The following is a 26,820-nucleotide window of genomic DNA, read 5'->3' on the forward strand; positions in this document are numbered from 1 at the left end:
GAGGCTTAAGCATGTATTTTAATTGCTAGAGGAAGAGGGCTTTTTAATTTGCAACTGATAACTATTTGAGCTAGTCAGAATCTTGACTGATGAATTTTTTCTCACAAATCCTCAGCTACATAAAATAGAGGGAGATGTGGCAGTGGTGTATTTCTCATCCCTCCAGTTTTTTGTGCTGCCTGGCTCACACAAGCTTTTACTCCAGAAAATAAAGCAAGTTGCTGCTTTATTCCTCTGTAGAGATGACATCACCTTAATGTAAACCCATGAAGTCAGCCAAGGAATGAGAAAAGTGAACTTGGGTCAAACAGCTGGAGGGCTAAAATACTCATTTGGCCCTCCTCCCCAAATATATACTTCAGGAAGAGGTTATGCCTAAGATGGGCTATGAAAAATAAATAAAAATTAATTACTAATTAGATATCAATATCAGGAAAGCAGGCAGCCTGGTTTACTGGATAGAGAAACCAGGACCTAGTCCTGCTTGAGGCATCCTGCCATGTGACCCTAGGCAAGGTACTTAACATTTGAGTGCTCTAGAAACTTCTTTAGGACAACAAGTTGCTGATTTACATGGGCAGATGGAGTTTCCTGGCCTGATAGTTCCATATCCCAATGAAATCAACGATCCAGTCCCCATACCTATTACTGTTGAGGGTACCACCAATCTCCCTGTCATCCAGGCTCACACCCTAGCTGTTATCCTCAATTCTTCCCTCTCTCACCTCCCCCAATATACAATCTGTTTATTTTACCTTCCTAACATCTCTCATGTATGTCCACTTCTCTCCTACAACACTGCTACCACCCTGGTGCAGGCCCCCATCACTTCACCTCTGGACTTTCAGTAGCCCCTTGTTGGGCTCCCTGCCTCAGGTCTCTCCCTACTTTAGTCCATTCTCCACTTAGCCATAAAAGTGATCTTCCTAAAGCCCAGGTGTAACCATGTGACACCCGGCCACTCTTCCTCAACCCCTCCCCCCACTCAGTAAACTTCAATGGCTCCCTATCCCATTAAGGACCAAATATAAAACCTTTTGTTCGACATTCAAAGGCCTCCCTTCCCCACTTTTCCCAGTCTTCTAATATCTTACATCCATTATTCTTTTCGAACCAGAGATACTGGCTTCCATGCTATTCTTCACACAAGATATTCCATTTCCTAATTTGAGGCACTGTCGCTGGCTGAACTCCATGACTGGAATGCTCTCCCTCCTCATTTCGACCTCCTGGATTCTCTGGCCTCTTTTCAAGTCCAAGCTAAGGCCTTTCCCAATCCTGCATACTTCTAATGCCTTCCATCTACTGATTATTTTCAATTTATCTTGTCAATAGCTTGTTTGCACCTAGCTGTTTGCATGTTATCTCTCCCACTGGACTGTGAGCCCCTTGAGAGCAGAGACTGTCTTGTGCCTTTCCTTGTATCCCCAGTACATAGCGAGCACTTAATAAATGTTTGATTGACTGCCAGGCACTATACTAGGTCCTGGGGATACAAAGACAAAAATGGAAGGCCTTTCTCATCAAGTAGTTTCCATGCCATTAGGGAACATAAGACATACATATAAATATTGTGCAGTTTTAAGCTTTGATAAGCTTAAATAGCTTAAAACCACATTAAGCCTTTTGGGACACCCTATATATAAATGAAATACAAAGTAATTTGGGGAGGTGGGAGAAGTAGTAGCAACTGATCAGGTCTTGTATAGGAAGTGTCAATTGAGCTGTACTTTAATCTAGGAATTCTAAGGGGATTGAGTGCATTCTAGGCATAGAGACAGCTGGATTTAAAGGCACTAAAATAGAAAATGAAATATTCAACAAAATGATAAAAATCTCTGAATGTTTCACTGCCCCTGGAGTCTCTTAGGCATGCCTCCCAGCTAGGGCAGAAGAGGTTCAAATGCCATGGGATCAGGATTTAGAGCTAGAAAGGACCTTGGTACAATCCCTTTATTTTACTGATGAAGAAAACAGGGCTCAGAGGGTAAAGTGACTGGCCCAACGTCACATAGGTAGTAAATGGCAGAGTCAGGACTCAATTGCCAATTCTTTGACTCCAAAACCAATGCTCCCTCCAAGTAGAAATCACTTGGCCTAGACTCTAGGGTGCATCTTGCTCAGGAGGAATTTCCCCAGAGTAGACCTGCTTTCAGTTTGAGGTTTCCCAAAACAACCAAATAAAAAACTGAAACTTCCATATTTGCACTCACTGTTTCTATACATGCTAAGTTAACTTCTCTTAAGTTTTTGCTATTTATTTATTCCCACTTTATCCACATTTAAGAACTATTTTTCTTTCAGACACACCTCTGCTCAATAAAATGATTTTTAAAAATTAAAATGGGTAAAATTTGGTCAAATGGCGAATTTGGTGATCTACCATTCAGCGCTAGTGCTCCTTTTTTCTATAATTTTATCAGCAGATTGGAAGGTAAAGTGAAATTGAAATGTACATCTTACAAATATCACTTGTATTTATATTTAACCACATGCATAGAGCAGTTGCCTTTGAGGACCAACACAAGTCTTTCCACTTCCTCTGATATGGCTCTGTGAGTGACTGACTCTTTCAAAATTATTCAGCAGGGCACTGTGAACATTTGTGCAGAAGCAGAGATCTATCAAAAAATGAAGCTACAAAGCCTGTTTTATCTGTACTCAAGAAAGGGGTAGGGTTCTGGTTAATCTGATATTCTGGTTAACTCAAAACCCCTTGTTTCAATTGTAACTGCCTTAGCAAGGTGAGTATAAAGGATCCCCTGAATAGTTGATGATTGAGAATCTTATAATAGCTCTCTGGTTATTTTCTCAACATTTAGAACTTACTATATAATACTGAGGAGGTAACAAAAATAATAGCAATCGTTTACATAGTATCTACCACGTGTAGGGTACTTTACAAATATTATTTCATTTTATTCTCACAACTCTAGGAGGGTACTATTATTATTCTGATTTTGCAGTTGAGGAGGCAAAAAGAGGTTAAGCGATCTGCCCAAGGTAAAAAAGCTAGCCTCAGACACTAACCAGCCAAGTTACTTAAGGTCTGTTTGCCTCAGTTTCCTCATTTATAAAATGAGGATAATAATAGCACTTACTTTCCAGGGTTGTTGTAAGATCAAATGAGATAATAATTGTAAAGGGATTAGCACATCCTGGCACAGAGTAAGAGCTATTTACATGTTAGCTATTATTATTATTATTAAATAACTGAGGTTGGATTTAAACTCAGGTCTTCTAGACTGCAGTCCTTGTGCTCCATTCACTAAGCTCCATCTACCTTCCTAGGTAGAAAGACATTCAGTACCTCTTCCACTGTTTGACATTCAAAGCCTTCCACCAATCTGATGCCACCTTACATTTCCTGCCTTCTCTCTTCTATTCCTCTTCAAGCCTCCACGGTCTAGCCAAATTGAATTATCCTCTGTGACTTGAAAAATCCCATGTATTTTCTTACATCTATTCCTTCATTCATGCTATTCCCAGTACTTAGAATGTTCTCCTTTCCTCTCTTCACCTGGTGAAATCCTAACTATCCTTTAAAATTCAATTCAAATGACACCTCCTCCATGAAGCCTTCCCTGATACCAGAAGTTGGTACTCCTGTTCCTTTTTGCCTTCGAATAATAATTTGCTTTGTACCTCTCTAATGCACTTGTAAGTGTGATATTATCTGTTAGTAGTTGTGTGTTTTTGTATTATCCACATCCTAGACTCTACACTGCTGACCACCAAGACGTATACCAGAAATGGTGAAAATTTCAACCAGGAGAAATCTCTCCTACCAGTTTTTTCCTCCAAGCAAAAACCAAAAAAAACCCCTATTCCTCAAACTTGGGATTTAGACCCTGATCTTCTGTACTCTTTCTTCTCTACCAAAAGTAGTACTTTTTCTACTCTACCAAAATGCCCTGATTCTTTCAGTTATGATGATTTAGTACGTGTCTTTCTCATTTACATGTAGTAAGTGAGCCAACTATATTTATTGTAATTTTAAAAATTTCTCCATATCGGTAAAGTAGTAATATTTCTTTTTAAGATTTTAAATCAAATGTCCTATAAGTGTAAATAAAGTTTAGATAAGAAAAAGTCCCTGCTCTCAGTGGGGTTTATAGTCTCCTAGAGATATAAGATGTATCCCCAAAAGAAAACCAACACTGGACAGCCTGGACTTCAAGCTTTTAAATAATGTACATTATGTTCATCTATTTTAGATCTGGTCACCTGCAGATAGATGATGATGAACAAGATGATGATGACACATTGTGATAACGATCACGATAGCTAACAGTTATATAGCATTTTAAGCTTTGTAAAATTTTTTACAAATATCTCATTTGATTGACATCACAACCCTGGGATATAGGTGCTATTATCATTCCCATTTTACAGTTGAGGAAACTGACTGAGGTTAAGGGACTTGTGCAGGGTCATACAGTCAGTAAATATCTGTGGCTGCACTTGAAACCAGGGCTTCCTGACTCCAGGCCCAGCGTTCTTTCCATGGTGTCACCAAGCTGCCTATACTTTATGATACCAATAACAAAGTTATAGTGATAATAGTAATAAAGATTGGGTGTTATAATTTGTATATAGTAAAGAAAACCCATTATTTCCCTGAAAAGCTTTCTAAAATTTGCTACCTGATTAATATGTTAATCAATCATTTCAAATGTCCAATTGCTGGTATAGAAATCCTGAGAGAAACAATCTAAGCAGACAAAGATAGGCAAATGAGACTTAACACTTTGACTTTACTAAGGTCAAAAGTCAAAGCTAAACCTACAGGAAACTTAGCTTAGGGGATTTATCCCCCATGTTCACTGATCCTATAAAGACATTATAGGAAATTAAGAATGGAAATAAATACAGCTGTCCAGGTCATATGGAGACAACTCTCAATTTAAACGCTTCAACTTTCAAAGTAAGTACTGTTTCCAAATGGATTTTCTGACGCTAAAAAGCCACATAATTAATAAGAAAGAACCAAGCAGATCCAGCCCGTGATCTTTAAGCCAGACAGAGTTTCAGTTTTTGTCTTTGTAGTTCCCACTTTTTGTCGCTGAATAAAAGGTACCTAGCATCACAACCAGCACTTGCTATAAGCACTTAGTCAACACTTGTTTAATTGAATTATGTATCTCTAGTAAATGTATCTTTTTAACTTTCATTTTTATCTGCATCATTTTCAATAAGTAGATTAACTTCAGGTGACACACTGATAAACAGGGTATACTAACAAATTCATTCTGGAGAAAATGTGCCATGGAATTTTTTTTAAAGTGCACTTATTTTTTTTCCAGTCATTTTCTGTTATGTCTGGGACCCCATTTGGGGGTTTTTTTGGCAAAGATACTGGAGTAACTTACCATTTCCTTCTCCAGCTCATTTTTTTTTTACAGATGAGGAAACTGAGGCAAACAGAGTTAAGTGACTTGCCCAGGGTCACACAGCTAGTAAGTATTTGAAGCCACATTTGAACTTGGGAAGAGAGTCTTCATGACTCTCTATCCACTACACCACTTAGCTGCCCTTATTTTATTTTTATTTTCATTTTTTAAAAGATAAAGTAAGTGATACAATCTACCCTGGACTGCTTAAAAGACAACCACCACTACCAAAAACAAAAACAAAGCCAGGTGTTCTTGTGGGTGTATATTCTCCCTCATCAGATAATAAAGTAAAGTAATACAGTAAACGTTATATCTTATTTGCGGCACCTGAGGCTGTTAAGTCAGTAAGACATAGTTTGTAAAAGTGAAATAGATTTAGATGGCTTAGGACAATATTGCATATAATTCGGTAGAGGCGAGCCCCGCGAAAGCTGACATGCTTGAGTTCTGAGATAATGGCTATTTCAAAATGTTCATTCCATCTCAAAATAAAGCAATCCTTCTCCTCTTGCCCTCAACATAATTATAATTAGTAAGCTGATATGAACTCTGCTTATTCCAAATGTAATCTATTAACATCCCCATCACATACACACAACTGCTGAGGCCGGGAAGATAAGCTAATCAATGATGTGTTTGTGTGTAGAGACCCCAAGCTTTGCATCTTTCCCTCATTACTGTTTATGACTAATTGTGTTGCAACCCAAATAGTTACAGGATGTGTGTAATTCCTGGTGTACCCCACTCTTAAGTGAAACTATCCTTTAAGGAAATGGCAAATGGTCACAACTGGAGACAATGAGCTCATGAGTGACTACCGTTTTGAAACCATTTCTGGCCTTTGAATTCCCACACAGGACAAGGGGAAAAAAAAGGTAAACTCATTAGCAGGTGCAAATTTTTTCCAGGCACGTGTAACATTTGAAATACTCTTTATGAACATACAAGAAAAGGGGAGGGGGAGAGGAAGAGGAACGACTAACTAAAATTTAAACCTTTAACTGGTAAAAGGAAGTTTAATCAATCAAAATAAGTAAATGTAGTTTTCAAATTCTGGGGGTAGATCTACATTCAACCTGATACTGCTAATATCCATGCATTTTAAATGCTATTTCAGCCAGTTCATTCATCAAATGAAATGCATCTCCGAATTCATAATGCAGACAAAGAGTTAGCTCTCAGATAATAAGTATATTCAAAACATAATGTATAAGAAACCCCTTTCAAATAAAAAAATTCATGCAAACAAAAACAAAGGGCTAGCTCCAAGTTCTAGCTCACTCAGTTTCAAACAGCATAGGAAAAGTTGCAATCTACAGCATCTTTCAAAACATGGACAAAAACATTAATACCAAACTCTTTAGTGTTATAAGGGATTCTTCACAAGGTCAAGACAGGGCATGCTGCACACTAGTTAAAAATTTTAAGGCTACAATGCACTACATGCCTTATAAATTAAGTATCCATTACCTCACTCTGCACCATCCTCTCCTTGCTAACTCATATCTCTAGCCTCTTCCTCTTTGTACTCCTCCCCCCCATCTTATTTTGGGTGGAGGGAGCTCACCGCTGCATACAGGGCATACCAAGAGTAAAATGCACCACTGAATGTTCGCCAGTTTGAATTCCACACACGAGATTTCAGTAACTAAATTAGGTATTTCATTCCTCCTGTCCTTCTTTTCCCTCCTCTGCTCACCAAGCACTATCTGCTGGTACAGTAGGCAAAGGATCCTACTTTTTTTTCCAGCTTCATTCAACCCTACAACCTTAACAAATTATGCAACCTTGCCCTAAAGTTCCATTATTAATACAGTCTACCCTTACCCCTATACTTTTCAACTCTGGCACCTGAAATCCATATGCCTGGCCCAATACCCCACAATTCATTTTTACCATCACTTCTCAGACTGCCACATTCACATTTATTCCATCAGTGTATCACCTTGTGACGACTCGAGACAAAAGAAAAGATTTCCATCCTTTGATTTCCACCCCCAAACAACACAAGAAGATTTGCATAAGGTATGATTCTCAACCTCAGGTGAAATCCCACCCCCACCCCCCCAACCCCCGCCACACACACATCCATGAAAGCTTAGAAAATTACCCTTCTTCTTCTAAGGAGCCAGAAACAGTAAAGAAAGCAAAAAGTCCCTTTCCTCTGTTCACTTACAGCTATCCAAAACTTGTTCCTTAGCTTCAGCTTCTACTGAATTCCACTTTAAATAACGTTGTTTCTTACCTAGGACCCAGAGTGTCCCAATCTTCATGGTGACTTCTAAAAGATGTTAATTAATATTCCCTTTCCCATATTTCTTTTACTTGGTTATTTTATTTTTAAATATTCTAGTAATAGAGATAGCTAGAATGGAGTGGTGGCTGGCGGCTGTAAGGAAGCTGCAATATATTACTAGCATTATTTTCATTTATGGCCAGTGGTGGTTGCCTCAGAAATGGCCAAGAAATGGTGTAAAGTAGGTCACCAAGGTCATGCATGACTGGAAAAGGAGGTAGATGGGCAGAATGCTGCCCTGGAACCCCAGAGATATTCAGACATCTTAAAGGGAAGCATCCAGTTTCCCTTAGCTATAGACTCATGAAAGTCTTATGGAAGTACATGGGCAAGAATTACCAGGATGTAAAGACACAAAAGGGCAGCGATTTGCCCTGGGTGGAGTGAATAACCACAAATGGCAACTGGTACCTACGGAAAGACTCTATTTATCACTGATCCCGTGGGTTAGGGTTAGATGGAGGCAATTTGTTTTTAAATAAAGCCTGAACAAGGAAAAAGGCAGAGTTAAGTGGATTCCCTGTGGAGAATTCAAGTGAGGACAAGGGACAGAGTCACACCCAGAATGGGCTGGTATGGAGGGGTTTTGATCCACACCACTCTGGGGGGGATATCCACACCGAGGAGAACACAGATCCACTGGAATATTGGAACATACAGAACTAATCACCTCAGCTACAAATACAACTCGAAATATTAAGGGTAACCCTGTAATCCAGGCCACAAATCCCTATGTCCTGAAGAAAGCCTTCCCTGTATCCCAACATACTGCTTCCACTCATCAAACCCTTTCAAAACTTGCACCAGACAACCCCCTCAGTGATGACACGTCTCCCTCCTTCAATCTAACCCCAAAACCTCCGGCCAAACGCATCCACCCCTAGGCACTTTTACTCCTTCTCTCAAGGTGTTACAAAAGAGGTTCCCTCTCAATCTCTAAGACTACCATTCTCTTACCAAAGAAAGAAGCGGGGCCCTTCGCTTCCACCACCAACTCATGGAGAGTTACTAACTGTACCCTCCCCGCCCCAAACGGCAAAGGGATGAAAGGGAAAAGGGGTGGGATGCCCCCGGCCGACCTACCTCCCCCACCGAGGGTCCGGGGGAGATCCCGCCGCCGCTGCATTTGGCTACAGGTGCCGAAGGCGAGCTACCCACCTTGCAGCGGGGGCGCGCGCGGGGCCACGCTCAGCTGGCTCCCTCCGGCTGCGGCACCAGGTCCTGGGTTGCCACCACCTCCGTCGCCTTGCACACCCTTCCCTCCAGCACCGCCGGTTGCTCTCACTTCCCCTCCACCGAGCAGGGCTGTTAGCAACGCCGAGGAAGCAGTTTGGGGAGGATCGTGGCAGCCCCTCTGCCGAGGGCGTGCGCGCCCGCCGCCGGCTCCACTTACATTGAGCGCCGCGCAGCGGGCAGCGCCGCCGCAGCCGCGGCGTCCTCCTCCTTCCCTCCCCTCAATCGGCCTCCCTCCCTCCTTAGCCCGTTACTCCTCCTCCCTCCGAGTTCCCGGTCCTCCACTCCTCCACCCCTCCGCTGCTACTGAAGAATAAATAAATAAATGAATGAATGGACGAAACCCGCGAGGGCGGGGGCCTGGCAGCCAGTCCCGGGAGGGCTTAGCGCGAGATGGGGTTTGCCCGCGCGCCCTCCCACTGCCTAGCGGGGAGACCCAAGGCTGGAGACCCAAGGCTGGGGCCTCCTGCCTGGGTCGGGTTACCAGGAGCTGGAGGAAGCCCCAGTCTGGTCGCTCCGAGCCGGCCTTCCTCGTCCTGCATTCTGTTTTAGGGACACAGCTAGCGCGTACCCTGCGGGGGAGTGTGGCTCTTCATTGTCCCAGGAACACGTGCGTCCCTCTGTGCTTCTGGAGTAAGGAGACCCGGGAATTTGCTTTTGTCATTACTGATTCGACGTGCCTTACTGTGGGCAAACAATCAACAAGCACTGATTAAGCACCTAGTATATGCCAAGCAATGGAGCTACAAAACAATCCTTATTCTCCAGGAGTCTTTGCTTGGATAGTTTTTTTTGGGGGTGTGTGTGTGTGTGTGTGTGTGTGTGTGTGGCGAGGGTTGCTTGTTTGTTTTGTTTTTGCCAGCCTTATCTTTTGGAATACAGATCTTGAAATAGACCCTAGAGGCTATTTAATCCAGTGGCTCAGCTCATTTTACATATAAGAAAACAGAGGCTCTGTAAGAGACTTGTTCCAGGTCATACAGGTGTGGGTCAGGTTTGGAACCCAGGTCCTCTGATTCCAAGTCTCTTCCCTCTGAATCGCTATGCCTTCAATGATTTGGGGGCAGTCAGTTGAGATACTCTCCCTCCGCAACACACATGGGGGAAATAGTACAGACTTCTGGAAATAAGTGATAGTAATGTATGTGTCTGAAGATTGGAAGGTGGCCAATTGTCCTATATCAGAATATCTTCCTCCTCCCCCCTTACCCCCATCATGAATATTTAAGAAATGCTAATATCCCTGCTTGCTTCCTTTGAAAACTGGCAGCTTTGGATTTAAAATGAGGCATATCAATCGAAGGAAATTTGAGATGGCCAAAAAAACAACTCAGCAGCCTCCTTTCTACTTAATAGCCACATTCAGTTAAACTGTACAAGTATGATTAATTTATCTTTCTATTTGTTTTCTTAGTTTTAAATGTTCTGAACAATTAAGTACATTTCCTCTATAGATGCCAATCCTACCATCTTTCAATTCAACAAATATTTATTAAGTGTTTATTATGGGCAAGATACTGCTAAACAGTGGGAATACAAAGACAAAAACTGTCCCTTTCTTCAAGGAGCTTTCTTAAACCATCTGAAAGTCCATTCACCAGAATCCCTAGGCAAAATTTTGGAGTTTACCTATGATCATGGTCATCTAGAAAGCATTAAGATTTTAAAAAATCTGTCTACCTAACATAGCAACCAATGAAAAATATTTGACCACAGCTCCTGAACTTCCTATTGCAATTCCTGTCATCTAGCAGAGTTGCCACAGATAAAATAAATACAGCAGCAATTACAAATAATTGTCATGAAATAGGACACTTTAGATGGGATCCCTTTCAAGAAGTTAGCCTTTTAATTTAACAAGCACTTATTATGTACAAGACCTTGTGCTAAATGCTGAAGATAAAACAACGAAATAAAATACGATTCTTACCCTCAATGGGTAAGTACAAGTATGTACACTGTAATCTATGTGATGCCTTTTTTAAATTTTCATATAATTTACCTCTAGGGCCCAATTCATCTCTGATAGAGACATCATAGTATTTTCTTTAGAGTTTGCAAGGGCCAGGAGGTTTCTTTTCCCTTATATTAAGGAAACCTATTCCTTCCCTTTCTGTTCTATCTATCCTGTCATTTTTAACTCTCAGATTTCCATGGAAAGACTTCTGATTATTATGGCCAAGTAAAAGGTCACAGAAAAGTCTCATTCAGCCACATAAACCCCAGCAAATATATGGAAAAGACCCAGAAAAGACAATGATAAAGAAACTGAAAAAGAAACAGAAACAAGCTCCTGCATCCAGTCTAGAGGTGGGAGTGGGTAGCGGTAGAAGGAAGATTCCAGGAGCTAGGGAAAGGAACCCAGCCAAGGAAGACAAAGTGAGCTTCAAAACCAGATCTGAAGCCAGCCAGTGTTCTGAATGGGGGAGGTCACAAGCTAGCTCAAGCTCCAGAATTCAGCTACCTGAAACTAGATCCCAGCCCTGGCCTCTGAGAACATAAAGGTCAGGACCAGCCTCTATAGGTCACTGTTCAGACAGGCAGTGCCCAATAATGCAATGTACTTCTCAGGGCAGGAAGCTTGAGAGCAGCATGATTTCTAGTATCCCACTAGGGCCTATTTGGGATCCATTAAAGGAAGGAACCAACTTCCATTTGGGAACTGTGCAAGAAAACAGAGGCCAGGACCCACAATGGATTATTAGGAGAACAAGAGAGAAGCCAGAGACTGAGGCAGAGACCTAATATCAGCCACCCCATCCAGATCAGCATCCAGACTACAGATTGGACAGGACTAAACAAAGCCTAATTAACTCATCCCAAAGTGTCCAAAGGGACTGGTCCAAGCACAAAATCCTAATCCCAGAACTGAGCCTGAAAATATGAGTAAACAGAAGAAAACATTGATCACAATGAAGAAATAGTAGTGGTTAAGAGAAGCACTACAGGTAAACATAGAAGAAGAGAGTAACCTTATAACAACTATAAGCAGAGTCTCAGAGAAAAAAAAAGTGTTGGCTTCAAGAATTTAAAATGTGGCTAAAAGAAATGAAGAAAGATTTTTAAAAATGAAATTAGAAATGAAATGAGAATCTAGGAGGAAAAATAGAAAGAAAATAAATAGTATTGAATGGAAGGTGGAAAGCCCTACTCAGGTAGTGGATTTTCTGAAAAATAAAATGGAGCAAATAGAACTCAATGTCTACATTGAGACAACAAGAAATATTAGTACAAAATCAAAAAATTGAGGATATAGAAAAAAGGTTAGATATCTTCTATCAAAAACAACTGATCTGGAAAATAGGAATAATTAAAAGAGGAATAATTTAAAAATTACCATATCCCCTGAAAACCACGACCAAACAAAAAAACCTGAATACCCTATTTCAAGAAATGATAAGAGAAAAATTCCCAAATCTGTTAGAATCAGAGGGCAAAGTAAAGACAGAAATCACCTCCTGAAAAAAAAAAAAACCCTCAACAACAAGAACCCCAAACTGAAAAACATCCAGTGATATCACAGCCAAAATCCAGGGCTTTCAAATAAAAAATTTCCCTGGAACTCCAGGAATGGGAAATGAATAAGAAGAGCTCTCATATTCCTTCTATTGGTCAACTTTTGTACATAGACTCTGAACACTGTACTTTCCCATGGATTTCTAGAAGTGTTAGATACTATTACTTGGGAAACTCATGCACAGCTAAGCTAGTTCACAGTTATTAACAATGGCAATGAAGTATGACATTTAGTAGATGTCGATTGTTTGTGAACATACATTGTTTTTGTAGAAAAATGAGGGCTTTTCAGGAAACTTCTAAAAACATAGCAGCAACGAGGTGTTATGTGTGCTCTATTCACCTCCAAAGTATTACTGTTGTCTTAGTAATAGTCCTATTCCTTTAAAGAAAAAAAAGAAAAGAAAAGGAAGCCATAAAGCAAGTAACCTAGATTCTGTTCTGATTTTCCCTTTTACCTTCCGAGAGGGACATGCAATTGGTATTGCATGAAATAGTGCTAGAAATATTCTTTCTGGAATAGGCAGTGCCCAGTAACTGATCCCTATATTACTGAATTTGGGGCAATCTGTATTATTGATATTTTTGAGAACTGAAAGAGAGGCATTTTGGTATTGTAGAAAGAGTAACAGCTTTGGGGGAAGAGTTCTTGAATTCAAACACTGCCTCTGTCTCTTAGTAACTATAGGATTTTGGTTGTATCACTTAACCCTTAAATGTCTTAATAGTCTCTTCATCTATAAAATAAGAGGTTGGACTATATGGCTTCTAAGGTCCCTTCTTCCTCTAAAGATCTTCTGAATACTTTATGGATGGAGATCCTGTTTTAGGGTGACAGATTTAGAGCTCAAAAGAATGTCTTAATTATTATTATTTTTTTGGAAAGAGGAGGTTAGTCCAGTCCTGTGATTTCATCAATGTAGGGGGTTTGTGAGGAGGGATCTCCCCCATCACTACAGGTGGACATCTATTTTGCAACTTGCAGTCTTAAAGAGAGTTTCTAAGGTACTTGGAGACTGAGTCATGTACCCAAGGTATTACCCAGGGTATCATTTGGACATTGATTGTCTGGACTCAGAGGGTGGCTTGTTATTATGTGGCACTGCCAGTCTTATAAAGGTTTTTAAGGACATATTTTGTTAATTCTGTTTATGGGAGGAAGTAGGAAATACACACTGAATAGGCAGAAATAGGCATGAATAATAATTTTACTTTAAAAAAACTCACAAAAGCATTAGAAGCATCAGCTATTCTCATTTTAGGAAGTGCAAAAAAGCTTTAAAGAAATCCAACAGAAATTATTAGTCTATGGCCATTCTTTATGTCCATTAAAGTAAAACTAAAAGCATGTTTTGAATCATTTTCATTAGTCTACAAAATAGAGAAAAGCAGTCCTAATTCCTATGTGCATAGGGATTTTCTGTATATCTTTTTAGTGTAATAAAGGTTTTTATATATGAAAGAAGTTTTTTGAGAGGAGTTCATTTAACTCTCCCAGATGTACTTTTCAAATATTCTTGAAGCAAAGAAACTGCTATGATTTCCAGGAGAAACCAGACATCTGGGATATCCATAGATCCCAAGGGCATGAAGTAAGCCATCTAGGACACCTCATTTTTCTGCCTTGAAAATAAAGCCTTTTAGGGAAATGCTGTGTTAGGGGAAGAATGATTTTCCTTTCAAAGTGGCCTTGGTGACCATTTCAGCTCAAATTATTTCTACACAGCTCAAATTATTTCTACCACATCTGACCCATTTTAAATGTGCCCCTACATTGGCGTGACCTTCAGGCAATGTGGAAAATAGAGTTTACTTTAATGGAAATTGAAAGAGAACGGAGTGATACTGTGAGATCTGGGAAACAGAAAGAGAATTAGCAGGATCACAAAAAAGGAAGATTCTTGGAGCCTTAAGTGTCTGAGGAAAAGGCTGGATTGAAAAAGGACAGCAAAAGATTGTCTACCTATCCATCTCTCTCCATTGTGATATATATGTGTGTATTTATATATATATATATATATTTACACACACACACACACAAACACATATAGAGTGTCCCAAAAGTCTTACTGCAATTTAAAGATTTAATGACTTACTATGGCACTATTTTAGTACTTTTAGGACATCCTGTATAAATATATACATACATGAGAGAAATTATTATTTTATCTTATATCAATAATAATTAATAAAATTATATTAATTACCCAGAAACTATGTCTCTCAGACTTTTCATTCATCACAATACATACCTACAAGGTTGGAGGGGGAAACCAGAATGTGGGAACTTGACATTCCAGGATGAAAGTAATCTTAAAACTACATCTGAAGGGACTTTAGAGATCAATTAGTTTAACTCTCTCATTTTTGAGATAAGGAAACTAGGGCTTATTATGATTTAGTTTCTTTTAATGATACCACATAGCCTATATGTTTATTAGGTCATTCATTCATTCCTGAATCATTTACTAAACACCTACTAGGTATAACACACTATGCTACTTTATTGAAGAAATCAACTTTTTTGCATTTCCTAAAATTTAAACATGGTTAATTCTCCACATGCCTTAATAAGATTTTTTAAAAGTAAAATTATTGTTCATGCATGTTTCAGTGTATTACATAAGACTAAGCTGCTGTTCTCAAGAAACTTATGATCTAGTGAGATTGAGAAGAAATGTACACAAATAAATTGAGTGGAAATTAGGATATGATTCCTTCTTTCATTCAAAAGGTTTTTTTTTTGTTGTTTTTATTTTGCTTTTTGGTGAGGTGATCGGGATTAAGTGACTTGCCCAGGGTCACACAGCTAATAAGTGTTAAGTGTCTGAGGCTGGACTTGAACTCAGGTCCTCCTGACTCTAAGACCAGGGCTCTATTCACTGCGCCACCTAGCTGCCCCCCCCCTTTTTTCAGCCGAAGACAAGTTTTATTAAAATACCAATTGGGGTGAGCGAGATTCCTAGTGAGCCTATGCTATTGGCCAGATTTTAAGAATCAGAGCCTCAAAAAGTATTATCAAAGTACCTATTATATCCCAGGCACTGTGCTTTCTGCTGAGAATACAAAGACAAAAATGAATGTGTCTGCTCTCAAGGAGCTTATCTTCTGTTGGGGATGGAAGACATGATGAATGTAGGTAAGTAAATATATGATATATACAAAATAATCACAAAGTAATTACATGTGGAACAGCCTGTGCTTAGAGACAGGAGGTGGAATGCAGTGTGTAGAGAACAACAAATTAGCCTACTTGACTGGAATGCAGTGTTCAAGAAGGAAAGCAATGTGCACTAAGCCTGGAAAGGTAGGCTGGAGCCAGTCTATGAAGGGCCTTAGTGGTTTTAAATGATACTTAAATGATATGAGGAACACAAATATTAGCATGAGATGAAGAATTTCCAAATTGGGGAGAGGGGGAAAGGAGGAGAGGAGGTAAGAATCAGGCTTCATGGAGGAGATAGAATTTGGACTGGGCCTTGAAGGAGTGTCAACAGACAGAGATGGAGGGGTGAGGATAGGGAAGAGTATGCCAAGCTTTTAACAGTAACTAGATGTTTTGGTCATTATCCATATTAATTGACAACATCTAATTTATATGTCTGTCCATATATTTATGTCCATATGCTTATGTCTGCCCTTTCTATTTCAAAGGGATATGTCTCCATTTCTCTAATACTACTTTTTTAAGGTCAAAATTTAGATCGAGTGCATACTGCTGATGCTCCATTCAGTTGTAACATTTTTATTGAAGCTAAATGCTGCATTATAACCACTTCAGCCATTTTGGATTCAGATTCTTTACACTGATTTAATTTTATTAAGTTTACTACAGTGATTACATACATGCTTGTCCCCACTTATTGATAAAAACATATGTGAGATTTGACTTGGTTTGTGTTCCCTATTTGTGTTTCGTCAAATTGATGATGCTCTAATAATGCTTTTCTGGGAAGGTAGGAAGTAATATGAACTGCCAGTTGAGATTTCTGGCCATCTCTCAAGAAGTTATGGATTATTGGTGATAGAACCCTTCTAAACTAAAGGGTAAGGTGTACCAGGGAAGCATGGGAAGACTTATATGAAATGATGCAGTGTGAAGTTAAGCTGAACCACAAAAACAATATTATATCAACTGCAGCAAGTGGTTGTATACAAAAATGAGAATAACAAAAGATTGGGACTGAATGCCATGTAATTATAATGATGGAGAAGCTTTGCCCTAAAGATAAGTACAGAAAATGTATTGGGAAATAAAGTGATGTAAAAACCAAAGATACTTAAATGTAAAAGCATGGTGTCTGGCACATAGTAAGCACTATATAAAAGTTAGCTATTGATGATAGTAGCTAGGTGGTGCAGTGGATAGAGTGCTAGGCCTGGAGTCAGGAAGACTCATCTCCCTGAGTTTAAATTCAACCTCAGATACTTACTAGCTGTGTGCCCCTGGGCAAGTCACTTAATACTGTTTGCCTCAGCTTCCTTGTCTATAAAATGAGCTGGATAAGGAAATGGCAAACCATTCCATTATCTTTACCGAAAAAACCCCAAAAGAGTCAGACACCATTGAAAACAATTAATCCACAACATGGATAAGCTGTTGCTGCATCTGTGATCTCATGAATTCAAAAATTCTTTCTAATGATGATGATTTAGACCCATTCACCCTTGTCCAGCCTGCATGACTCATCATCCATGTCCCCCCATAAATTCACCACAGAGGGTCCACCCAACATGTAGGTGGAGGTCTTCCTCTTTTTTCCCTGACATCACAAGTGTAACTGTGAGGCATTACTGCTGTCATCCCTTCCTCTCAGGATCTAACAGGGATCTTCTTTTCGTATCATATAATTCCTTGATGACATTTTAACGTCTCTTTTTCTTTAGATTTCCTGACTGATTTTAAGTTGCAGCTTTTTCATATCACAATGCAACTCTCCATGGCCCTTTGTATGATGTCCATTTAAAATTATTTCTTAAAAAATTAAAAATAAAGGCTAACTTGAGAAGAGGAAGGGACAGAGCTAGAAATTCTAGTAAAGGAGGAGGAGACATTTGAGAATGTTTGCTACCAGTAATTCTAGTTACTCATACAATTGTCCTAATTTGGGAAATCTTTATCTCTTCTCCACCATCTTCTGCTTTAGAGGATCTGAGTAAACTGCTTTCCTGGGTGTACCATATTTATTTTCTTTTTCTACATCTGTAAAAAAATTTTTTTATGTTTTTTCTCAATTACACATAAAAATAATTTTAACATTCATTTTTAATAATTTTTGAGTTCTGAATTCCCTCCTTTACTTTTTATATCCCCTCCCCCCTCCTTGAAAAGGCAACACTTTGCTAGAGATTAAACATTCTGTACATTAATTCTCTACTGCCAAAACTGCAGGAAATGGTGACCTGATTACATTCACTCAAGCTGCTTTTAAGACTTTTTTTTTGAAAGATCCTTAAAAGTCATTCTGGTTCAGTGAAGCATTCCAAATTCCAATGGGTATTTTTTGCCTGTCTATTTCTTTTCTATGTTGTTGTTCTTTGTTCTACCTATAACCTGCCTGCTATGATTGAATGTTCTTTAGAACACCAGGGCCTCTGTTATTTGTGTCACACAGTTTAAACTTTCTAATGCCCATGTAAATGGTATCATAAAAAAAACTGCAATGTCTCACTCCCTAACAAAATGGCTAAAAGACGTAAAGGGACCGAGATATGTGAGGATGGTACAAGCAGGGGGCCAATATAGGGGAGGTAATGAGTAAGAGAAGAGGACAAAGACATAGGAAACCAAAGTGGGAGGGATAGAGAGAAGATAAGTGTGGAAAGAGATATTTATTTGTATCCCACATTTCTAAGTGCCAGTGGCCCTCGAAGACTCATGTGCTGCATAGTCCACAGCTGGGAAGTTAACCTCTGTTTACAACCAAAACATTCTTTAAAATCTAATGAACACTTCAAACTTCATGCCTCAACAGAGACAACTTAAAATAAGTTACTCGTTAAATATGGCTTTGTAAAACTATCTAATGGCTGAAAGTTTAAAAAAAAAACACAAACATGCAAACTATACTTGGAATTTATATGGCTTAATAGAATCCAAACCTAAAGAATTTCTGGTGATTACCTTTCTATAGGGTCAACAAAATTCTTTCAAAGTAAAATTGTGACCTTTAAAAAAACTACCTTTCTCTTTTATTTTTAAATAAAAATAGACCCAGGTCTAATCTTGGGAGTTGACCCCCAAAGGCCCATTTTATCTTTCTTTGGCTCATTGCTTCACCTTCACCTGTGGACAAGGAGGTAGAAAAGTTTAGGCTTCTCCTGAAAGATTTTTTTTCTTAAAGCCTCAAAATAACTGTTATATTTATAAACCAGGTCATTTTATTTTCTCAAAAATTCCAAGTGTTTTTCTCCAAGATCAGAAGTATAAGCTAAGAAGTGATAGAAGGAAACATGCTTTTTAAACATAATTTAAATGAAGAGAAAGAGGTTGCCTTAGCAAAGTCAATAATTTTGTGGCCTTGGAGTCTGGTTTAAATCCCATCTCTGACACTTACTAGCCATGTGACCCTAGGGAAGTCAGTTAACCTCTATATGTCTTAGGCAACTCCACAGGCTATCCTACCATTTCCACTATCCCTGGTCAGCTACCTTGCCTCCTGAACCAGAGGCTATGCCCTTAAGGACTCTCACTCACCCTGTGGGGTGCTGCTGTATAAATGGCAAGGGCCTCAAATGGCCCACTGTTTCACAACAGCCTGGCCCCCAGCAATGTCTCATTTTACTTGCAATGTCTCACTTTACTCCCCTGACATCTCCTTGCTGGCCACCTTACTACTCATCATGTGTCTACCCTTCACACTACTCTCTCCTCCTCTGATTTGCCCAGGGTCACACAGCTAGTACATATCTGAGGCCAAATCTGAACACAGCTTCTCTTCACTCTAGGCTGGGCACAGCACTGTGCCACCTGGCTGCCCTAGATTAAATTACCGATGCCCAATATCCTTCCTTGGGGGATGGAAATGGGTCACCTGGGACTTGCATGAGCTTGAAAGCATCCTGAGAGAGGAGATGGTGATGGTGAACTTCCTCAGCCTAAAAGAGGATAAGATCACAGATTTAGAGCTGGAAGGGGCCTTAGGCTTTAGTATCCAATGCTCTGATTTTAGAGCAGAAGCCCAGAGAGGTTAGGTGCCTCACTCCCATAATTGTTGATCAATTTCTTGGTTGGAAAATGAAGTCAGTGAGTTATCTGATGAAATGAAGTTTAACTTAATTTTAAACTTAAGTAACGCCATCTTGCTTTTAAGCAGTCACAGGGCTCCTAGGGTTTGTTGGCAAAGCAAAAAGTTTAACAATGTTTATCTTCCCCAAACTCCCTATACCCTGTCTTCTGTTTGAACAGATATTTCTTTCTCAGTAAATTGCCTACACTATATATTATGGAAGTCCTGCTCTAATTATCTGGACCATATATCATCTATATTCTGCTTTAACTGTTTGTACCATATATTACTACTATCTTGTTAAAAAGCTTATGTTTCTTAACTATGAATTTGTTTTTCTATATTCCCAGGAATTCCTTCTTAGAGCACAGCCAGTCAGAATGGAATAAGCATCTTCTTTGATTGTTGTTGTTTTGTGTTTCTCTATAACAACAACTCTGGGAAAATCTGGTTGAGTTTTATTCTCTCTCTGTGTATCTCCCTTGTATTTCAAGTTAAAAAAAAATTGTTGACTAGTGGCTGTATCTTGGGGTTTTTCTTTCAGGTACTATAATATTGGACAGTTCAGATCTGATGGGCAGGGGATTTCTTATTCAGAAACTTCAAAGTGTGTCTTAGAAAATCCATACTACTGGATGACATTATAAATCAGGAAGAGATGACTGTATAGGACCCTGTCAAAGGGCTAAGTGTCAACAGAATGTCACAGAGTTGCCTTAATATTAACCTCAAATTTAGTTCTCATCTGAGTGGAACTGATGGGTTATTCCAGAGTTTTTGTATCTATTGATGGGTTCCTGTGAGTTTTCTGAACCCTGTGAATTTTCTCTGGAGTAAACTAAAGGCTGCCCTACCAAATGTGCCTTGGGAGGAGCAGGCCCTCTTACCCACATCTAGGGAAATCCTAGTCATGAGTTATAGCTAAGCTTTAATTTGGAGATTCTCCTGGAGTTACTCCAGATGGAAGCAATGAGCCAAAGAAAGATAGAATGGGCCTTTGGGGGTCAACTCCCAAGATTAGACCTGGGTCTATTTTAGATGACAGTCTTAAGAGCTTGATATCAAGTGGGCTTATAAAATAAATGCATATGCATATGTTTTTCCAATAAGAAGTCAATGGTTTATGTCCAAAGAACAAGAAGTAACTATAATATTTAAAGGGAGGGAACAAGCTTAATGAACTGTCCAAACACTTGAAAACTGCTTACCATAGTACAAAGGTTTGTTTTACATGAAGAAAAAAAAAAGAACCTTTTGGATTGCATTGGAATGTCATCTCTTAAGAGGGATTTTCCTGTATCACTCATGATAAATTTTATGCTGAGCTTTGAAATACTTCTCATATTTAAGGATTTGTTTTTTTCCCTCAGGGTTACCATTTCTTGAATATGTATTTTAAAATAAAGTAACAAGCCTTTACATTTGAATATTCATTCATTTAAAATCTGAACAAAACTTTTGTTTACAACAATACCAAATTTTTAAGAAATGTTAGTGGAAAAATAAAAGCTGGAAAAGACTTGAGTAGGACAGAATTTTCAAGAATTCTATGTGCAAAAATATGTCTTATGTTTTTCCCAAAGTTTTTAAAAAAATCACTCAAAAAGTAACAAATACTATTCTGTTTGTGGCACTAACTATGGAAACTGTGAAGCCACTGAAAAACTTGAGAAAGACATTCTCCCAATTCTATGTATGGAAGTCTTTTCCATCAGTTTTTTTTTTAACATATGCCTGATTTCCACGTGATTCAGTGAGGATGTTTCTTTTTGCACTGAAATCACAGCTTCCTGCCACCAGCTCCTCTCCAAGTTTCCTCCCTCTCTGTTGTATCATATTTATGAATCATAGGAGTGGAATGATAATGAAAATATGTAACCACAACACTGAGGATGATAATGGAAAGGCAAACCTTACAAATAATGACCTAGAGATGAAAATCTAACCTTAGACCATCAAACATATATTTGCATTTGAATATAGAACTTTGCATTTGAAGAACTGATGCAAAGAGAGTCTACAAAAGGCTGTGTTATTGATCTTGGGCTATGAAGCAAGGTCATCTCCTATTATGTACCGCCTTGATAGAATCATTTTTTACTGATTACTTCTGAAAGTTTCCAAGGTGAAGCTCACAAATAAATTCATTGTGTTAGAGGATAAATAAGAAGAAGGAAAAAAATCAACTAGTATGTCATTTTCATTTTTCCCACCACAAAACACACCTCAGTCAGAATTAAAGTGAGATGTGAGGTGAACAACTGCAATCCTAAAGTTTGCTTTCAGCATTCCTCAGCATTAAATTTAAAAGTGGGGGGTTTTAGAGATTCAAATAAAATTGGTCTAGAACATAGGTTCTCAAAGACTAGGGAGGGGAGAGGGTGCCTTTTCATTTTGGGCTATTCCTGAGAACTTTCCTGTAGTCACACAGTTTTTCCACAGAAGATTTTCTATTGAATTAACTATAGTTAGTTGAATATATATAATTCATAACTGTAGTTTATAATATAGTTTCTAACTATAGTTATCTAATTAACTACAGTTATAAAGGGAATTCCCTTTCAGGAAGTCTTCGAGGTCAAAAGTTTTCATAACAACACAAAGATGTTATTTGTCTATTAAAATATTCCTCCCTTTTTAAACTACTTATCTGTGTGAGGCCAAGATTTTCTTCATATATTTCAATCAAAACAACATATTATTACAGATCAAATGCAGAAACAGATATGAGAATCCAGATGTTTTCTATTAAGCCAGACATTAAAACGATTTGCAAAAATACACAAAATGCCATTCTTCTCACTAATTTTTTTTTGAAAAATAGGTTTTTTTCCCATAAAATATGTTATTTATGTTAACATGTAGTGGATTTAATACTGTTATTTTTTAATGAATTAATAGAACAATCTTATGAGGGCTAAGGTACCCTTTCATTTAAAAAAAAAAATCTGTAACTGTTCCAGCTTAACTCTTTCCCTTTGATACAAGAGAAAGTTCACTGGGTAGGGGGGTGGGAGGGGAGAGCGGTATGGTAGTAAGTCATGTAGTTACCACTAACACTGGGCTATAGTTAATTCAATAGAAAACCTTCTATGGAGAAACTGTGTGAATACAGGAAAATTCTCAGAAATAGCCCATCTCTTATAAATCATCACAAAATGAAATGTTTTGGAGGGGACCAGTGTTCAAAACTCTGACTTCATTCCTGTAGGGAACTCCTGGTGTGGAAACTCTCTCTATCAAAACAAATTAGCAATTGTTCTGTAATTTGTAGTTTTAAAATTTCCTTGCACACTGAGCATTTCTGTGACCTACACAAGGGGAACATAATGCACGTGTCAGAAGAAGGACGTAAACCAAAGTTTTCCTAACTCACGATGTCTCTTCAGAGAAATCTTCCTGCAGAGAATCCCTTTAAGTCCAACGAACGTGGAAAGCCCTAGGAATGTATGTGTTGGGATGGAGAGGGATGTTGAGGGGGAAGCAGGATGGCTTATTAAACATTAGGAAATTCATAGTATAGAGAGACCCTTTGAAAGCAATGAATGTGAAAACCTCAAGTTAAATTGACAACTTTATTGAACACAAGAGAATTAATTATGGAAAGAAACTTTTTGATTTCAATAATAACTGACATTTTTATAAGAGGGACGGTGTAGAGAGAAGAAGACTGGAGAACACAGATCCAGATCTTGAATGGACCTTAAAGCCCATTTTGTTTAATATCTTTGTTTTTACAGATAATAAAACTGAGACCTTGCAAAGTTAAGAGGGGCAGTACTGGTCCTGGAGTCAGGAAGATCTGAGTTCAAATCCATCCTCTGATACGTATTAGTTTTGTGACCCTGGGCAAGTCACTTCACTTTGCCTCAGTTTCCTCATCTGTAAAATGAGTTGGAGAAGGAAATGGCAAACCATTCCATTTTCTCTACCAAGAAAACCCAAATGTGGTCACAAAGAGTTGGACATGACTGAAATGATGCAGTAACAAGAAGTTAAAAGACTTGCCCCAAATCACAAATAATACACATCAGAGGCAAGATCTGAACCCATGTCCTTTGTAGCTAGTGTTCTCTCCCTCATTTTACCTATTAGTACCTATGTGAGCTTGGGTAAGTCACTTTATTTGATCAGACTTCGTTTTGGATATCCATACCAGGGTTCTTGGACTAGAAGAACTCTAAGGTCCCAGCCAACTCTATTTTCACTTTTGCCATTAATTTAAAGATGCAAATCAAAGCAAATAAGTAAAAATAGCAGGAGAAGTTTAGTAGTAATTTTCTGTCTTTGTTGTTTCTTTTCTCAGACTGATGACTCTGCTACCTCTGATGAATATTTGGATAAGAGGGTGGTACCATACTTCCTCTGTGTTCCTTTGACATTAGAATTGTAGAACCATAAACTGTAGAGTAAGATGAGACCATACAGATCATCTCATAGGGATTCACCTCATTTTATTGATGGGGTATACTGAGGCCAGTGGGCAGGTAGGTGGTACATAAAAGGGAACTGAAAATGGAGAGAATGGCCTCCTTCTAGAAAGATGGCCTCGAGCTCATTAAATTCAAATGATTTCTCTCCAATATGCGTTTTCTTGTCTAGAGTAAAGCTGAGTTTTTGCTTAAGGGCAGTGAGGTGACTGTAGGGTCTGGAGTCAGGAAGACCTGAGTTCAAATCTAGCCTTAGACATTCATTAGTTCTGTGACCCTGAGCAAGTCACTTAACCTCTGTTTGTCTCAATTTCCTCATTTGTAAAACTGGGATAATAATAGCACCTACCTTCTAGGCTTGTTGTGAGGAAGTACACTGTATGTAACATGATAAGCACTATATAAGTATTAGTTACTATCATCATCATAATCATCATCTTTCTGGGCCTCAGTGTCGTCGTTGTTCAGTTGTTTTCAGTCGTGTTTGACTCTTCATGACCCCATCTGGGGTTTTCTTGGCAAAGATACTGGAGTGTTTTGCCATTTCCTTCTCCAGTTCATTTTACAGATGAGGCAACTGTGGCAAACAGTGTTAAGTGACTTGCTCAGGGTCACACAACTAGTGAATGTATGAGGTTGAATTTGAATTCAGGTCTTCCTGACTCCAGGCCCAGCACTTTTAAATCTTTAAAGCATTTTACAGGTATTATCTCATTTGAGCCTTACAACAATCCTTTGAAGTAGGTACTCTTATCTCCATTTTATAGATGAGGCTCTGAGCTCTTAAGAGATTTTCTTGTGATTGTACAGCTAGGAGGCATTAGAGAGGGGACTTATGGCCAAGTTTGTATTTGTAATCCCAGCATTTAGCACAGTGCCTGGCACATAGTTAGAGCTTAATAAATGTTTGTTGGCTTTCCAAAAAGGAAACTAGTTAGATTGCCTTCTGAAACTATGTAAGCAAGGTTATAGCTGACTATGATAAATATTTTGTTTAGCTCTTGTCAAAAGCATCCATTGAATTTAATTTAAGCCCTTTTTTATGTATGTTGACTTGTTGGTTGTTTCAAATAGCTGTAAATGATTCTCTCTAGGGGACATCTGACCAAAAAAGGTAAGAAGGCTTAATTGAAAATGGTAACACACAGAGAAACGATACACAGGATATGCGAGTAAAGCAATGTTAGTCAGCTCCATTAGGAAATCATGAAGATGTTAACAGGCAGGATCTTAACAGAGGACAGAAAATGTAAAGATGGTAGAGTATCTCCACTGCTTTTATATTTATAAATAGGGAATACCCTATCCCAATAAAGGAAATTCCCCCTATCAGTGTAGGTCAGCCATATTCTCTGCAGCTTATAGTGCCAGAGAGTTGGGATCACTTAGAGGTTAAGTGACTTGCCCAGGGTTACATCAGAGGTGAGACTTGAACCCAGGTTTTCCTTATGTAGAGACTAGCTCTATTCCTCACTATTTCACACTGCCTCTCATATTTATACATGTGATGTACAAATCTATAAAAGTACATATTGCATGTATCAATGCAATCTCTATCTTAGTAAGTTAGTAAACTCAAAAAGGGTGACAGTTGTTCAGTTGTATTTCAGTCATGTCTGACTCTTTGTGACCCCAGGTTTTCTTGGTAGAGATACTGGAATATTTTTCCATTTCCTTCTCCAGCTCATTTTACAGATGAGAAAACTGAGGCAAATAGGGTTATGTGACTTGCCCAGGGTTACACAAGACATATGTGGTCAAAAGCACCTAGAATTTGGATGCAGGCAGTGGACACTTTAAAAAATAGAATAAATTAAGATGATAAAGAGGTTCATAAAAAATATCATTCCCTTAAGTCACTCATCAAACTCAGGCTGAAATAACTAGAACAAGAACATATGTCTGTAGAAAGGTCAAGATATGTCCAACTAGAGGCAGCTAGGTGGCGCAGTGGACAGAGTACCAGCCCTGGATTCAGGAGGACCTGAGTTCAAATCTAGCCTCAAACACATAACACTTACTAGCTGTGTGACCCTGGGCAAGTCACTTAACCCCATTGCCTACCCCCCATAATAAAAAAAAAGATATGCCCAACTTAGGCCACAGATCTTTAGCTCAAGGGTTTAAAAAATTATATAAGCCAGAGTTCTCCATATGCTTACTTCCTAGGGAGGTCAATGGGAGGCAGTTTTCATTTAGAACCTAGGTTTAGAAAAAACATGGAGCCTAGACATTAATATATATGTACACAGATAAGATATCCTCAATGAAATGCTGAGATGGTGGCAGAGAAATAAGACATTTGTCATGCTCAAATCAAATTTCCCATAGCTGTAAAACTGAAGGTCTCTTCCCAATAAGAATGCAGAATAGCACAGAGGTAAAGCAAAATCCAGATTCATTTTCACTGAAGTGAGCAGTTACACACATGACCCAAAGGCATAGTATGGAATGTATTATGTGATTTTCTTTCCATCACCCCCACTCCTCCCATGACTTTTACTTTATTGTTATGGTTTGCCTAGGCTAATGTTGAAATGGGTTTGTGTCACTGAGGATAATCCACAAAGCAGATAATCTAAACTTGGATAATGGAGAGTAAATAGCAGTCTGTCATTGATTCTGAGCAGCCTCATAGATATCTAGCAGGATGCTAGAGAAAGGAAGTCTCTTCTTTGTGAGTTCAAATCCAGCCTCAGATACTTACTAGCTGTGTGACC

General features: G+C 38.7%; 1 protein-coding gene across 5 annotated transcripts in view; it reads right to left on the bottom strand.

Moving 5' to 3' along the window:
* LOC114026076 (paralemmin-2-like) overlaps positions 1–26,820 on the bottom strand; it is a 508,213-nt gene that overhangs the window by 145,906 nt on the left and 335,487 nt on the right. Inside the window, exon 1 of one of the 5 annotated variants that reach the window (XM_027839693.1) lies at positions 8,851–9,067. The exons of 3 other annotated variants lie outside the window; for them this stretch is intronic. The gene's annotated coding sequence lies outside the window, so the exon portion shown is untranslated. Of the gene's footprint in view, positions 1–8,775; positions 8,827–8,850; positions 9,068–26,820 lie in introns of those variants that run through there. One more of the 5 variants, XM_027839695.1, reaches the window with a different exon arrangement.

Source organism: Vombatus ursinus, unplaced genomic scaffold (genome assembly GCF_900497805.2).
Source record: "Vombatus ursinus unplaced genomic scaffold, bare-nosed wombat genome assembly UNPS02014832.1, whole genome shotgun sequence".
Lineage (NCBI taxonomy): Eukaryota > Metazoa > Chordata > Mammalia > Diprotodontia > Vombatidae > Vombatus > Vombatus ursinus.